We start from the raw sequence: 15,586 nt of genomic DNA, 5'->3' as shown, positions 1-15,586 counted from the left end.
GGATTCAGTCCATGCTTCGAGATAAGCCCACAACGCTGAATCAGTCTCGTTGCAGCAGCTTTCCTCCTAATGATGAACCAGCATGTATTCTCAACAATACACGCCTTGGAGCACGTGCCCACGGCCCCATGCTCTTGGGTATTCCACCTACATCTTGCACACGTTTCCCTAGGTGATCCTAGGGTCCAGATTTGGTCTCCAAGTTGCCCAAATCTCTAGAGAGCACCGTCAGACCTCGAACCCGTCCAGCGACCTGATCTGGTTTATACCTTGATCCGCGTCCGGTCCAGCCCCGATTCGAGGAGCCGTGACACACATACTGTATGTGGGACCCACGTCCTGCATATGTGGGACCCACATACTGTATGTGGGACCCACGTCCTGCTTAAGGGGGGACCCGCATACTGTATGTGGGACCCACATCCCGATCGCCCTCCAGGCCACGTCATCCTTTTGCATGAGTGACACGTGGCGGAGCAGGACAACTCTTTTGCTTGCATGCGTGACATGTGGCGGGCCTGGACACCTCACACTCCTCCTGATGTCATCCATGACCTCATCTGCCTCATGAGGTCATGCATGACATCGCCCTCCAGGCCACCTCACCCCTTTGCATGCATGACACGTGGCGGAGCAGGACACATCTTTTTCTTGCATGTGTGACATGTGTCCTGGCAGGACACCTCACAGGACACCTCATAGGGACACCTCACCTTCTTCTTGGCCTATAAATAGGCCACCCCTCTTCCTTCTTCTCTACACAAAAAAAGAGCACCAGAGAAAGAGAGTGAGAGGAGAGAGTAGCTCTGAAGGTGAAAGCCCAGAAGGAGTTCTTGAGCTGTGAAGGTCCATCTTCTTCCTTCTCCTTTTCAGCCAACCTTCTGCCTCCCTGCGAGCTAGCACTCCCCGGGAGCTGATCATTCCGGAGCTTCGTGTGGACGAGTCATCGAGGCCGGACGCTTGTGCGGCTGCGAAGCATCCTTGAAGGAACCCCCTTCTAAAGGTAAGAGACCTGATCTCTTTTACGGTTGAGATATGATCTCAATCTTCAAATCACAAGAGATATGATCTCTTTTATTCGAATCACACAATCCTCGGGATCTGAGGGCTTTGTGATATTTGGTGTCAAAGCAAAGGATTAGTGGAGACTATCCGATTCTCGGAAACTCTCACACGTGATCGTGTGACGAAGCGTGGCTCTCCACCCGGGGGCTCATATGATGAGTGCTTTGATAGGCACGTGCGGGTGTCACCCTTTGTATTGGGACTGAGCCCGTGTCACATGTGATGTGCAGTTGAAGATTGTCTTCGACTGGTACCAGAGTTAAAATATCTAAAATATCAAGTATGTTATGGGCTAAAATGTTTAACCCGTTCTTTCCGCATAAAAATTTTCTGAAATTCATGCTTAGCCCTCTGCACGCATACTATCAGCTTGGGGAGTGGACGTAGGAGCAAGGGTTAGCTCCGAACCACTATAAAATTATTGTGTTTGTGATTGCTTTGTTGTCTCTTACTTTCATTTCATTCACTGCACATAGCATCCAATTAATCAACTTGCAAAAAGTACTAATTAGTTATTCACAAACCATTTAATTGCAATAATTATTTTAAAATCCAATTCACCCCCCCCCTCTTGGGTTGTCTATCTGGGCAACAGGTTGCTATTGAGCCATGCCATATTTATAATTATCTTTGCAAGATAAAGTATTTAGATATAGACCAACTATAAGTCAAGTTTTAAATGTTGCTTGAGCTTAACTCATTGCCTTAAATGACATTTGAGTTTACCATATGTCCTAGTTGAATGATTTTTTTATCAACCCAAACCGGAGCTATGTATGAAAAGTCATTGTATTAGTACCTAATTTTCTCTTCTAATTAAAAATTTTATTTAAATTTTAAAATATACTACTTCTAATAGTAATAAGAACCTATAATTTTTCAATCTTAACAAAGAGAATAGCATGTTTAAAAGAGAGAGAAAAAATTGTAGGAAAAATAGGGTATTGTCTATGCAAAATTTCCTCTTGCACTGAGGAGATGGACGTGCAAGAGAATTTGTTGGCACAAGTTAGATGGAAAGAGTAGATAGGTGTATGGGCATACCACCGATATAAGAGTAGCCAAAAAGATGAAGAACGAAAGGAGGATATGAGAGTAGCAGTAGTTCAGGTACTTTGACTTTCAAGAACTTCCGCCATCGCCACACCAACGTTTGAAAAAAATGAAATTGGCAAGGGATAGGGGTATAGCTTGGGATATAGAAGTTGAGATTTAAATTGACACTACTTCTATGATAAAAAAAACTCTAGTAAGCTAAGATAAAATGTATTGATTGGATTGTCGAAAGTGCTTTTTTTCAATATTACAAAAAGATAATTATAAGTGACTCCTTTTAATTGGTAATATGGGTGTCATTACTCATCTTGGATACTTATACTCATTATTATGTGCCATATGACCTACCATTATCGTACATGATGGGTAGTGTGACCATACCAATTACATTATAAGTAGTGGGAAGTTAGGTACTTTTACTCACTACGGACATTTAAGTGGTTTAACCATTCCTTGTATGCATGGATAGTTGTAACTGCTGGCCTACCACCATCCTTAGATCCTTCTCTACTAAGGCTTCATCCTAGGTCGAGAATTTTCTCTCCCTTGGGTGTATGCCACATTCACTCGGCCTGCATTAATTCTTGCTATTTCTGCCTGCATTTTTTTTAGTATTTCAAGCTCTCGATCACAGCCAGTTTGGATGTGGTGTAAACAGGTGTAGAACTTTGCTAATAACCCAAACCTCCCAAATGCTGGTGAAAATAGCATTTGTACCTACATTTGCTTATATATAGTTAGTGTTGGAAATTGTATCCTAAATGTCAATCGTCAGTATGTTGATGATTGAATTTTGTAAATGAATTAACAAATTAATAAAGTGTTATTTACATTATTTATCATTTCATTGTACATCTTCAAATAAACTTTTATATGATGAAGTCCTTAGAACTTGTTTTATGATAAAGGAGGATTTATCTTCAAGTCCTTAAAACTGTTCGTGATCAAATGATATGCTGTTTACTAGGACGACAACATTATCGAGATTAGGTCGTTGTGTGACATATACGTTGGTTGTTCTCTTAACCAACGAGTGTGGAGATACTGATATGTCACACAGGTGAAATGTAGGAGTACATTTCACTGAACATGACCAATTTCGGAACGCTCTACTGTCAAGAGATGTTTCGAGTGGATATGGATATAAGTTTGGCCCTCTGATCTGAGACCGCAACCTGTCACTAACAAACAACTCACTGTACTTTAGTACCGGACTACCTGAATTTCTAATTCAGTGACGGAAGGTCATTGGTGATGAGAGCACAAAAGTGCAATCATCATACCATCTTAATTAGTATTTTAGCTAATCATTAATAATAAAATTTACTAATTAACGTTGTATTTGTGTGCAAGTCATCCAAGGATCACAGAACTGAGCCCGATTTGAAGAGATAGAGTAGGGGAGCTAACAGTGGAGTTCCACCAACTCTCCACATCCTTTCATTGCAGCCTCCACGTTTCTCACCCGTGGAATCACGCGTGAGCCCAAGCATCCTAGTCCAGCCGGTCCGTGCGTTCCTCCCATCGACCACGGGAGACCCCAGCTCCATTCCAGATCAGCTCCCACGCCCTCTTTCGTGATCAACGTTCCCAACGTTCCCTATCAAGCCGCATGATGTGTACCATCGCAGCCGTCCATCTTTTCACTCTAGCCCGTGATCCATTTCTTCCGCTCGTCTGCGTTCATCACGGATCCCGCATCCGTCCGTGGGCCAAAGAAGAGATCCAGCCATTCTTCCGCGTCCCAGCTCCTTCCCAAATCAGCAAGCCGCAACGACCCAGCGATCTCCCAACGCCTCATCCGCGTCTACAAGCATCCCGTGATCGGCTCCATCCAGCATCCGTTTCTCCTCCCGAAATCCCAGCGTCCGACTGCAAGCGTGATCGAAGCATCGCGTCCAGTCGCCCATTTCTCCTCCCAGTGATCCCGCGGCCAGCCGTGAAGCATTCCGTTCCCAGATCCAATCCAGATTATTCTCCTTCATCTAGCCATTCCGAAACTCCTCCACCTCTTCTTCCGCATGCATCGCGTCCGTGCGTGATCCCAGCAGCTACAAGGAGCCCTTGATCCAGCAATTCTTCCTCGCAGTCATCGGACGATCCAGCCTCCTCCGCGTCCGGGCTCCATGGATCACGCTGCAGTCAAGCCACCGAGTCCGCCTCTTTCCTTCCTTCCGTGATCCCAAGCATCCTCCCCCTCCCCAGAGGGTTGATCTATAAAAGGAGAGGGAGCCATCGGCAGAAGGGGGTGTGCTCGGTTGGGGGCCAAAGAACGGGGGAGGGAGCGCTCGGTTTGGGAGAGAAGAAAGAAAGAAAAAAAAAAGGGAAAAGAAACAGAAACAGAGCATGTTCTGTTTTGGGGAAGAAAAGAAAAAAAAGAAAGAAAAAGAGTGCTCCACTGGGCGTGCAAGGAAAAAGAGTTTCATTTAGTTATTGTTTTTTTTATTTGCAGAAGAAAAGAAGCATTAGGCTTCATCTTCATTTTTACTTCTGTAATCATTTCTTGTTATGAAATTCATCATTTTTCTTTTATGAAATCCGTGTTTAAGTTTCAGTTTAATTTCTACAATTTATTTTATGCATTCTAGAATTCTTGTTTTAGTTGCAATACATGAAATTTTCTTTCATGCAGTCTATGTTCTAGGCTTCAATCTTCCTAAGCATTGTTTTCATCCATACCAAAGTTTTTCTTTGAATAGTTAAATATTTTATTAAATTTATAAATGTTCTTCGATTTCAAGTATCTGTCTTTTCATTATTTTCAAATAAAAAATATTCTCTGGTAGACTAGAGAATTATTCAACATCCTCGAAGTAATATTTTTTCTTTTGTTATTCAAAAAATCGATTTTGAATCCGAGTGAATGTTTTAATTTTTATGCAACTCCAATCGCCTTCCTATGGATCGACCTCTTACGACCACTATTCTTCGAGTAGAAAAGGTAAGAGTAAAATTAAATTAAACTTTGTTTGTCAGTTCTAACAACGATCTGTTTAACGTATTTTTAGGTAAACAGAAATCAGACAACAAAATTTTGGCGCCGTTGCCGGGGAGGCAAATCGAGAAGCAAGAACGATCACGAAGATCAAATCAAATTTTGAATCCCCGAAGTGAACGCACTCCGGTAGTAAGTTTTTTTATCTTGTTTTGATTATTTTTAGTTAATAATTTCGTAGTTATTAAATTCTGAAATTTGAAATTCAGAATTTAAAATTTTAAAAAAAAATTTCAAAAATTTTTTTCCAAAATTCTAAAATTTAAAAATTTAAATTCAAAATTGGAATTCTGAAATTCGAAATTTGAAAAAAAAATTTGCTAGTAATTGATAGGGTGCAATACTCCGAGGTTATCATACCTCTATTGGGGCTCCTCACGGAGTAATCTCCAGAGCTTATTCAACAGGCATTCGGAGATTGACTGACGCATAAGGATTAGTTTTTAGTTTACATTCAAGTTATTCATATATAAAAATTTAATATATATATATAATTAAAAAAAATGCTTGCTCATTTAATCAGTACAACCTAATGACATTGTATAAACTTTAAAAAATCATTGATTATTTGCTGCATTTAGTATTAAGCATTTACATAAAATAATTTAAGGGCAAAACCCATTAAAAAGATAAGGTCAGGAAGTCATTACCTATCCTTAGCCCAAAAATCACCACCTTGCATACATATCCTAAGCCAAATTAAATTAAAATCAATTAGATGTTGGCTTTAGGGTTTTTGAGCTCAATTAGGCTCTTGGAAAGAAGCGGCTGAAAGCCACTCCAGTGAGAATTTAGTAATTGGTGATGTCTAGGAAAGTTTTACAACAGTGAGAACTGTTACGGGTTTTGTGGTATCGGTGTATCCTTTTTGGCACCACCACGCACCCCGAAACTTTTCTGGTTACTGGTTACTGGATCGCTTAACTAGTAAGCTCAAGCTTAATCTGAAAGGGAGATTAGGAGCTGTCTAATCTAGAGAGAATTTTAGAAACTTTTTAACCTGATAAATAGTGCAACTAGATTTAAGAAGCTACTAAACCTCACTTAATTCTAAAACTAATAAGGTCAAATTATTGTGTGGTGTTGGTTGTGGTCATCTATGTCTACCCCTTCTTTTTTTTTAGGATTTCGTTCATTGTAGGAGTTAAATCTAATGAATTGTTGATAATGTATGCATGGTAGAAGGCTATTAAGGGATAAGTTAACCCCATTTGATCCTGAGATTGACAGAACTTTCATCACAACCTGCGAACTGTAAACCAACTGTCAATCTCTACAATGGGTGAACATATTAGAACTTTGAATGAGTTGTTCGCACCCGCATCCGCTAGTCCCCCTACTTGCATAGTATTACCAATTAATAATGCAGCCCAATTCGAGGTTCGGGCTGCAACAATAAACATGTTACCCAAATTTCATGGGTTTGAGAGTGAACAACCGTATATTCATCTAAACAAATTTTTGACTGTTAGATGTATGCCCTAGAAGCCAATTTGGCTGACACATTGTTGATTCTAGGGACATAATTTTGTACTTGACTATTTATTATTGAATAAATAAAAGGCATCTTTTCATTCATATTGTTTATGTGTCTATGAATCGTCCAAGAAATTAATAAGATGATGATACATATTCTCAAGAGTTGAGAATTTGAGCCATGTATCATTGGTGATTAATTTCTAAATGCTCCTGATCAATGGATCATCACGAGGACGGTGATCGATCCGATCAGTGCACAGATCACTTTTCTTCTGGATGGACAAGACTTGAGTCCACAGTGTAGGGACACTGAAGTGATAGTGCAGGTGCTTGTTAGAAAACAAGGGTACTGAGCGTAACCAAGACAAGAAGTCACTTGGATGTCTATCCACTCGTCAGTGACTTGCTTGATGTTGCAGTAGTGTGACTGGTCCTTTGACCTGCGGTGCTTCGGCTACTCACAGTGAGGTTATTGTAGTTTGACTGCACACATACATGGTCTCTAGCCATATGGGTCCATGCAGTGTAGATTGGCTGCAGTAGGTTCACTGTAGGAGTAGGGTATGCACCTATAAGGAATCTATCGACCTTGATAGAAAAGGAGTGATCCTATGTGATTTGTTAGACTGAGTTCTAAGACCTTGGCCAGGGCAGTAATATAAAGTGAAAAAGAGTTTTCCACTATCGAACTCAAGTCGAACAAATCTTGACATATGACAGACGATGGGGTTTGACGAGTTGTCCATGACCTCCGTCCTGTAGGGATCCACGATAGTAGGACTCTATCACATGTTAACTGCACCTAGAGGTTCATCATTCCATTCTGCTGGGTAGCCACTACATGCTGCTAGGTGTCACTGGTGGATGGTGGGACTCATAGGGATTATCTTGATGATCGGTAAACCCTAATGAGTTGAGTTGGAATCGTTCCAACCCATTGAAAGGAGTTTTCAATGATATAGTGATAGAGATCACAATATATCTCACTACCAGTCAGAATAGAACCTATGGGGTCACACACACTAGAAGTATTGACCGATCCGATGGTTGAAATCGTGATTAAGAATCACAAGTAATCAATTTGATTGATAAAGAAGTTGAAGAAGGAACCAAGGGAATTAATTAATTGGACTTGAAACAAGAGTCCTACTTCGGGTAGGATTTCTAGAATCCTAATTGGATTTGGACTGGGAATCCTAGTTGTAGTAGGACTGGGATTCCTACTTGGAATAGGATTCCTACAATCCTAATGAGATTAGGAATTTTGAATTAAAATAGGATTCCTACTTGGAGTAGGATTCCTAGAAATCCTAATTAGATTAGGACTTCGGATTCAAATAGAGTCCTAATTGGATTAGGACTAAAATTAAACAAATCCTAATTGGATTAGGATTCCTTAAGTCTAAATTAATTAATAATCTAATGAATCAACATGACTCCTAATTGGATTAGGATTGAAGAGTTCAATTGAGTCATGGTTCATTCAAGTCCTAGTTGGATTAGGACTAGCATAGATTGAACCCAATTGGCTAATCCTAATTGGATTGGGATTAAACCATAAGAGAGGCACCCAATCCTCTTTGGAAGAGGATTAGGGCATCACAAGAAGGAGGGATCACGCCCCTCCTCCTCTCCTTGTGTGCGGCATGAAGAGAGGGGCCGGCGTCCCCCTTCTCTCTTTGGAAAACCATCTAGGGCTCCTACTTTGGAGGAGCCCTTGATGGCTATAAAAGGCACCATGAGGCCGGCGCCCTAGGGCATTGGAATCCTCTTCCTCCAAGCCATGGCCACCCTCTCCCTCTCCACCCTTGGTTCAGCCGCCATCAGCAAAAGAAAAGAAGAGGAGGCGTCTCCCTCCTCTTGGTCTTCTTCCTTGGCTTCAGCGCGTGTGAAGAGAAGAAGGCTGTGAAGGGATTTGATCTTCTTCTTCTTCTTCAAGATCCTTCTTCTTCCTCCTCTCAAGTGCAATCAAGAGTTGATTGAAAGAGAGGACATCAGCCATCAAAGCTATCTTTGCAAGGGAAACCCCGGTGAGATAGAGAGCTTGGATCGGATCCTGCTTCGTGTGGATACCCGTAGAGGCCGGACGTTTGAACGGCTTCAAGCGAACCCTCTTCCAAAACCACGAATTCAGATTTGCGGTGATCATCTACCCGCGCAAGGTGAAGATTTGATCTTCCTAATAGTTTTTAAAAGTTTTAATTCTTACCTAATTACGAAAGGTCTCGAAACAACGTTCATGCGATGAACGTCGAACCCGTGCATGCCGATTCCGCTGCCATCTGAAAAATTTTTGAAATATCAGCAGCATGGGCGGGTTTCCAACAGTGGTATCAGAGCCTAGGCTTCGTAGATTAAGGTAAGAATTAAATATCTAAAGGCTTATTAGATCTGAAAATTGAATGATCATGCATGCTGAAAAATTCTGCATGCAGATTTTTCAGGGGTGCTGATTTTTTGCATGCTGATTTTTATGTGATAAAAAGATGATTCTAATTGCATTGTTAATGGGATTACAAAGTTTAGAATCATGATTAGCATGATCAGCGACCTATGTCATGATATAATCAGTTAGTTTTCAGATCTGAAAATTATAATTGTTGCATACGGTGATGATCATAGGATTCAAACCCTTTTGGTATCAAATGTAATGACCTGCGATGTGATCTGCGATGTCATGTAATTTTTCAGATGCTTGCATGCATCTTGTTTGATGTTTTGAGAGGCCTGCGTGCCTCCTAAAAGGGGATGTAAATTATTTTTATTTTTATTTTACATCTGGTTGTATTTCTGTGATGTGATGTACATCAACGATCAAGTTGAAGCAAAGGCATGAGATGAAAGGTGATCTAAGCGGTTGATGGCGATGGGATCAAGAGTTGATCAAGGATCGAATCAAGGTGGCTTGGAACCAATTCAAGAGTTGAAGACCACTTGATCGATTGATGTGCATGTGCTTGTAATACGACCTAATTAGAATCCATGATCATCACCTAGTTAAAGTTTAGCCTTAATTTGATGCTGCGATTATAACTGCCTGTGATGTGCCGTTTGCATGTGATGTAAATGCGAGTCGGGTAGATATGTTTACATGTGATGTAGCAAACCCAATTGAGACCTAAATCAAAATCTCCTCAATCAAGTCGAGAGTGAACCGACATGAGCAAGTCATATTAGATTAATTGATCTAATTGGTGTCTAGGAAAGCATGAAAGGTGGTTACTTAATTAGGACCTTACTCTCTGAGTAAGGGGAGCCTCCCACCTGCTTACCTGGCCAATTGTTCGATTACCTCTTATGAAGGGCTCAAGTTGCAAACACTAAGACCTGATTAACCAATAATAAGTCAATAGGTCTTCCACTGTAGTAGAGCTGCTAAGGCCTTTCTGATGTTGATTTGTCTCGGCTGGACACAGTGGTCAAGTTGCATCGGGGGGCTGGACCTCTCTATAGACATGAGATGTTGTAGGGTAAAGGTGGGGTTGGGCACCAATAACTGTTAGGTGAGGACCCAATGACGACTTTATTCCTACGGTTATACGGTGGGTCTGACTTAACTAAGAAATGGGACCAATAACTGTTAGGTGAGGTCTTCATGGCTTAGAGACCAAGTTACACTGCAACATGCTTGAGAAGCATTGTACAAGAGTTGTACACTCATCCATCTATGTGTCACCAATAACTGTTAGGTGAGGTGGCATGTAAATCGGTGGGACCGCAGTACCCACTAGAAACCCTAGTCGTGTGGGATTTCCGTTTTCCTACCAGGGGAGTGTGAGGAATTCGAGAAAATAGTGGGAGTTACATTTGTTCTAAAAGACCTTAGAACAGATTAGGATCAAGTACAAAAGTCTAACTAGAATCTTTACTCTCTGCAGATACAATGTCAGCTTCAAACCCTTTGACCCGTATTCTTGAGACCAACCGACTGACCGGAACCAATTACAAAGACTGGTTTAGAAATCTCAAAATAGTTTTGGACTGTGAGAAAATAGGCTACATACTCGATTCAGATATCCCCACACTACCAACACGTCCTACTGATGTTCAGCGTGAGATGCATAAAAGGTGGTTGGATGATGACATTAGAGTAAAATGCTATATGATGGCATCCATGTCTAATGAACTCCAATGCCAGCATGAAAATATAAAGACTGCTCGGGACATACTGGCACACCTGCAAGAGTTGTATGGTGAGCAGAGTCGCACAGCTCGTTTTGAAGTGTCCAAGAGGCTTTTCAAAGCGAAGATGCGCGAGGGGCAGTCTGTCCATGATCACGGTCTGACCATGATCAAGGACCTAGAGGAGCTTGAGAAGCTCGGTATGGACATGCACAAGGAATTACAAGTGGATTTGATCCTACAGTCACTTCCTGATTCATTTGGTCAGTTTATAGTAAACTACCACATGAATAAGATTGAATGCACTAAGACTGAACTAATCAACATGTTGGTAACTGCTGAGGGAGCCTTGAAAGGTTCAAGGGGCAATGTCCTTGCTGCTGAGTTGACTTCTGGTTCCAAGAGAAAGTCTACTTGGAAGAAAAAGAAGCCTGCTAAGAAGCAGAAGAAAGACAAGAAGCCAAAGAAGGAAGTTCAAAAGAAAAAGGCTAACGACAAAGGAAAATGTTTCCACTGCAATGTCGAAGGCCACTGGAAGAGAAACTGTCCTTCATACCTCGAGAGCCTGAAGAACAAGAAAGGTGACACACCTTCAGAAGGTATAGACTTGCTCATAATTGAAACTAATCTAACGGTTTCTTCTACTTCTAGTTGGGTTATAGATTCTGGTTCTAGTGCTCATCTGTGCACTACCATGCAGGGTCTAAAGGAAAGTAGAAGGCTGGCGGAAGGTGCGGTAACCCTTAGGGTTGGCAACGGGGCAAAAGTTGCTGCTGTGGCTGTGGGCACCTACCATCTGCGACTACCGTCTGGATTTAGTTTAATACTTAGAGACTGCTATTATGTACCTGTTGCTAGCAGAAATTTGATTTCTGTTTCATGTCTAGCATAGGAAGGTCATGTTTTTACATTTGACAAAGACTACTGTTCTATTTATTTAAGAAATAAAATAGTCGCACGTGGTTTCATGATCGACAGTCTCTATCATTTACATATGGATGTATCTGTGAATGTTACCGAGCAAGATATGAGTGCCAAAGGATCCAAAAGATCCAGAGATGAGATAAACCAAAGATATTTGTGGCACCTCAGACTTGGCCATATTGGAGAGGATAGGATGAACAAAATGGATAAAGATGGGCTTCTCGGCTCATTGACTTCCGAGTCATATCCAGTTTGCGAGTCCTGTCTTCAAGGAAAAATGGCTAGACTGCCCTTTGTAGGACATGGGGAGAGGACCACTGAAATACTTACCCTAATACATACAGATGTATGTGGCCCATTCGATATGCTAGCCAGGGGACGTTATTCTTACTTCATTACCTTTACCGATGATTATTCACGGTATGGGTATGTGTATCTTATGAGACACAAGTCTGAATCCTTTGAAAAGTTCAAAGAGTTCAAGAATGAAGTAGAAAAACAAACTGGAAAACCTCTTAAGGCTCTTCGATCAGATCGAGGAGAAGAATACCTTAGTGGAAAATTCCGGGACTATCTCAAAGAAAACGGCATAGTCTCACAATGGACACCTCCGGGTACACCTCAACTCAACGGGGTCTCAGAGAGGAGGAATCGGACCCTGTTGGATATGGTCAGGTCCATGATGAGCTTCACTGATTTACCTATGTTCCTTTGGGGAGATGCCTTACTCACAGCGATTTATTTATTGAATAGAGTTCCCTCTAAATCCGTTCCTACCACACCGTATGAGATATGGCATGGTAAGAAACCAAGTCTGGGTCATCTCAAGATTTGGGGATGTCCGGCCCATGTCAAGAGACTACAGGCGGACAAGTTAGAGGCTAGGACCATAAGTGCTCGTTTTATAGGATATCCTAAAGAGTCATTAGGATACAATTTTTACGTCTCAGAGGATCACAATGTGTTTGTGAGCCGTCATGCCATCTTCTTGGAAAATCAGTTTATCCTTGATAGAGGCAGTGGGAGGAAAATTGAGCTTGAAGAGAAAGTCTCTGAAAAGCAACGAGTCATGGATCCTATTGAACCCATTCATACAGAGCCAGTACACGATGTCCCTCGACCACCTCGTAGATCTAGTAGGGTCTCCCATCCTCCCGATAGATACTTAGGTATACTAGAAGAGGATACCGAGGAAATGTTCCTGGTGGGAGATAGGGATCACATACAGAATCCCAAAACCTACAACGAGGCGATATCTGATGTCGATTCCGAGAAATGGCTGGAAGCTATGAAGTTAGAGTTAGACTCCATGCGTTCCAACCAAGTCTGGACCTTAGTAGATCCACCAGAAGGTATTGTACCTATTGGATGCAAATGGATCTACAAAAGGAAGATAGGTTCGGATGGAGAGGTAGAGACCTATAAGGCAAGGCTTGTGGCGAAAGGGTATAGTCAGCGCGAAGGCATTGACTATCAGGAGACCTTTTCACCTGTTGCCATGCTAAAATCCATCCGAACATTGCTTGCCATTGCAGCATTTCATGATTATGAAATTTGGCAGATGGATGTGAAAACTGCTTTCCTGAATGGATATCTTGATGAAGATATCTATATGGAACAGCCTTTGGGTTTCACTTCCAGTGATGGAGATCACAAGGTCTGTAAGCTGCAAAGGTCCATCTATGGACTAAAGCAAGCATCTCGGAGTTGGAACACTCGTTTCGATGACGCAATCAAAACGTTTGATTTCATCAAAAACGAAGAGGAACCGTGTGTTTACAAAAAGGTTAGTGGGAGTGCTGTCGTTTTTCTCGTACTGTACGTAGATGACATTCTCCTAATAGGGAATGATATTCCCATGCTAACCTCGGTTAAGGTCTGGTTGTCAAAAGAATTCTCCATGAAAGACCTTGGGGAAGCATCCTATATTTTGGGAATAAAGGTCTATAGAGATAGATCTAAAAGGATGCTTGGCCTGTCACAGAAAATGTACATAGAGGAGGTGCTGAAGAGGTTCAGCATGGAAAACTCCAAGAGGGGTCTCTTACCCCTTAGGCATGGAATTCATCTCTCCAAGAAGATGTGCCCCAACACATCTGAAGAGATTCAACGCATGAGCAAGATTCCCTATGCATCGACAATAGGAAGCCTCATGTATGCCATGCTGTGTACACGACCTGATATAGCTCTTGCTGTGAGTGTCACAAGCAGATATCAGTCGGATCCAGGCAAGAAGCACTGGATAGCTGTGAAAGAACAGTCTTAAGTACTTGAGAAGAACTAAGGACATGTTCTTGGTCTTTGGGAGAAGATCAGAGTTGAAGGTAGAAGGATGCACACATATAGATGATAGAAAGTCTACATCAGAATATGTGCAATTGTGGTTCAGTAAATTGGAAGAGTTCCAAACAACCGATCATTATAGATTCTACCTTAGAAGCTGAATGTTAAGCCGTATCTAAGGGTGCAGTGGAAACCTTCTGATTAAAAGTTAATTGCAGAGTTAGGTGTAATGTCATTAGATGCCATAACACTTTACTGCGATAACATTGGCACCATAACACTAGCTATGGAGCCATGGTCTCATCAGAAGTCCAAGCACATAGAGCGGCACTTCCATTTCATACGCGACTATGATGTAGAGGTGCAGAGAGTAGACTTCGCGGATAACGTGGCAGACCCGTTCACTAAACAGCTGAGTCAGCAAAAGACTGAAGCCCACCTTGAGAAGATGGGCCTAAGATATATGACCAATTGGCTTTAGTGCAAGTGGGAGATTGTTAGATGTATGCCCTAGAAGCCAATTTGGCTGACACATTGTTGATTCTAGGGACATAATATTGTACTTGACTATTTATTATTGAATAAATAAAAGGCATCTTTTCATTCATATTGTTTATGTGTCTATGAATCGTCCAAGAAATTAATAAGATGATGATACATATTCTCAAGAGTTGAGAATTTGAGCCATGTATCATTGGTGATTAATTTCTAAATGCTCCTGATCAATGGATCATCACGAGGACGGTGATCGATCCGATCAGTGCACAGATCACTTTCCTTCTGGATGGACGAGACTTGAGTCCACAGTGTAGGGACACTGAAGTGATAGTGCAGGTGCTTGTTAGAAAACAAGGGTACTGAGCGTGACCAAGACAAGAAGTTACTTGGATGTCTATCCACTCGTCAGTGACTTGCTTGATGTTGCAGTAGTGTGACTGATCCTTTGACCTGCGGTGCTTCGGCTACTCACAGTGAGGTTATTGTAGTTTGACTGCACACATACATGGTCTCTAGCCATATGGGTCCATGCAGTGTAGATTGGCTGCAGTAGGTTCACTGTAGGAGTAGGGTATGCACCTATAAGGAATCTATCGACCTTGATAGAAAAGGAGTGATCCTATGTGATTTGTTAGACTGAGTTCTAAGACCTTGGCCAGGGCAGTAATATAAAGTGAAAAAGAGTTTTCCACTATCGAACTCAAGTCGAACAAATCTTGACATATGACAGACGATGGGGTTTGACGAGTTGTCCATGACCTCCGTCCTGTAGGGATCCACGATAGTAGGACTGTATCACATGTTAACTGCACCTAGAGGTTCATCATTCCATTCTACTGGGTAGCCACTACATGCTGCTAGGTGTCACTGGTGGATGGTGGGACTCATAGGGATTATCTTGATGATCGATAAATCCTAATGAGTTGAGTTGGAATCGTTCCAACCCATTGAAAGGAGTTTTCAATGATATAGTGATAGATAATCGTGATTAAGAATCACAAGTAATCAATTTGATTGATAAAGAAGTTGAAGAAGGAACCAAGGAAATTAATTAATTGGACTTGAAACAAGAGTCCTACTTCGGCTAGGATTCCTAGAATCCTAATTGGATTAGGACTGGGAATCCTAGTTGTAGTAGGATTGGGATTCCTACTTGGAATAGGA

The 15,586-nt window shown here is 41.6% G+C and overlaps 1 long non-coding RNA gene across 1 annotated transcript; it reads left to right on the top strand.

Moving 5' to 3' along the window:
* The first annotated feature begins 457 nt into the window (after positions 1-457).
* LOC149750875 (uncharacterized) lies at positions 458-4,658 on the top strand. Its single transcript, XR_016399041.1, has 2 exons — positions 458-1,003; positions 3,475-4,658. It is a non-coding gene; the product is annotated as an uncharacterized LOC149750875 (long non-coding RNA).
* Positions 4,659-15,586: the final 10,928 nt, after the last annotated feature.

Source organism: Phoenix dactylifera, chromosome 18 (assembly GCF_051530095.1).
Source record: "Phoenix dactylifera cultivar Ajwa chromosome 18, Ajwa_hap1_PhDact_Kaust_v1.1, whole genome shotgun sequence".
Classification (NCBI taxonomy): domain Eukaryota; kingdom Viridiplantae; phylum Streptophyta; class Magnoliopsida; order Arecales; family Arecaceae; genus Phoenix; species Phoenix dactylifera.
Note: the sequence above shows the minus strand (reverse complement) of the source record. Positions and strands in the feature narration are given on the sequence as shown.